The sequence below is a fragment of the Callorhinus ursinus genome, unplaced genomic scaffold, assembly GCF_003265705.2.
Source record: "Callorhinus ursinus isolate GAN/ISIS: 27379988/994484 unplaced genomic scaffold, GSC_fseal_2.0 scaffold61, whole genome shotgun sequence".
Lineage (NCBI taxonomy): Eukaryota > Metazoa > Chordata > Mammalia > Carnivora > Otariidae > Callorhinus > Callorhinus ursinus.
In genome coordinates, this window is record NW_027397123.1 from 2,108,060 (window position 1) to 2,109,805 (window position 1,746).

Consider the following 1,746-nt stretch of genomic DNA (forward strand, 5'->3'; position numbering starts at 1 on the left):
TTTGGTAGATTGAGGATATCCCATTGTATTCCTCATCTCATTATTTAGAGTTATATGAGGAAAGTATGTTAGATTTTTTCAAGTGCTTTTTCTACATTTTTTGAAATCAGCACTTTGTTTTTAATTAATATATTGAATTTGATTTTTCTGTTACCAGGAACAATTTTATTAATTTTTGAATTATAAACTAACATTACATTTCTGGAATAAAAACCCACTTGATCATGATTTCTTATACTTTTTATATATTGTTGGATTTGATTTGCTAAAATTTTGTTTAGAATTTTTGATACTGTGTTCATAAGAGATATTAGTCTTTTCCTGTAATGTCTTTGTCTGATTTTGGTATTGTGATAATGCTGACTCATAGAATGACCTGTGATGTATTCCCATTCTGGAAGAGTGAGTTTTAGAATTAGTATTATTTCTTCTATAAATGTTTAGTAAAATTTCCCAGCCATTTGTCCTTGGATTTTTGATAAAGGAAAGATTTTTTAACTGCAAATTCAATTTGATAGATATGAAGCTACTCAGATGATCGTTTTCTTCCTTTTTAATAATCATTTTATTAAAGTATGATTGACATACAAAAAGCTGTGCATATTTGAGGCACCTGGGTGGCTCAGTTGATTGAACATCCAACTCTTGATCTCAGCTCAGGTCCTGATCTCATGGTCATGAGCTCAAGCCCCACATAGGGCTCAAAGCTGTGCATATTTAATGTATGCAACTTGATAAGTTTGTATATAAGTTTATACCTGTGAAACCATCACACCAATCTATGCCATGAACATGTCCATCACTTCCAAAAGTTTCCTCTTGCCCTCTTTATTTATTTATTTATTTTTTTACTGCTCCAGTCAATGAAAGAGAAATTTTATTGAGGCCCAAAGGCCTTGGGGCTCAGGCAGGAGGCCACCCTGCAGGCAAAGGAGGAGCTAGCAGAGGGGCCTCATTTGAGCTTTCTTCTTGGGGGCATAAGTGGTTGGTGTGGCTGCACTTCTTGCAGCAGATAACAGTGCTGGGGTGCATGCAAGCATAACACATCTGCGGCAGATCATCTTGTTGCCGTTGTATTTCTGGGCAAGCTGGTGGAGGGAAGGCTTGATGATGCCAACCTGCAGGTATAGCACCAAGTGCAGAGCGGACTCTTTCTGGATATTGTAATCTGAGAGAGTGTAGCTCTCCTCCAGCTGTTTGCTGGCAAAAATCAGATACTGCCAGTTAGGTGGGATGCCCTCCTTCTCTTGCTTTTGGCTTTGACATTCTTACTGGTGTCATTGGGCTTGACCTCAAGGGTGATGGTCTTGCTGGTCAAGGTCTTCACAAAAATCTGCATCTCTGCAAGGCCACTGCCACCAATCCGCTTGGCCACCTTGATCTGCCCTCTTGATGATGATGATGATGATGTGTGTGTGTGAGAGAGATAAAAGCACTTAACCTAAGACCTACCCTCTTGGCAAATTTTTAAGTATACAATATAGTATTTTTTTTTAAAGATTTTATTTATTTATTTGACAGAGACAGCGAGAGCAGGAACACCAGGAGGAGTGAGAGAGGGAGAAGAAGGCTTCCCGCCGAGCAGGGAGCCTGATGTGGGGCTCGATCCCAGGACTCTGGGATCATGACCTGAGCCGAAGGCAGCCGCCCAACGACTGAGCCACCCAGGCGCCCTACAATACAGTATTTTTAACTACAGGCACTATGCTGTACAGTAGATCTCTGGACTTACCTTATATAGTTGAA

General features: G+C 39.9%; 1 pseudogene; it reads right to left on the minus strand.

The window, feature by feature from the left end:
• Nucleotides 1–865: 865 nt before the first annotated feature.
• On the minus strand, nt 866–1,339 carry LOC112810567 (ubiquitin-ribosomal protein eL40 fusion protein-like; annotated as a pseudogene).
• Between the last annotated feature and the right edge of the window lie 407 nt (nt 1,340–1,746).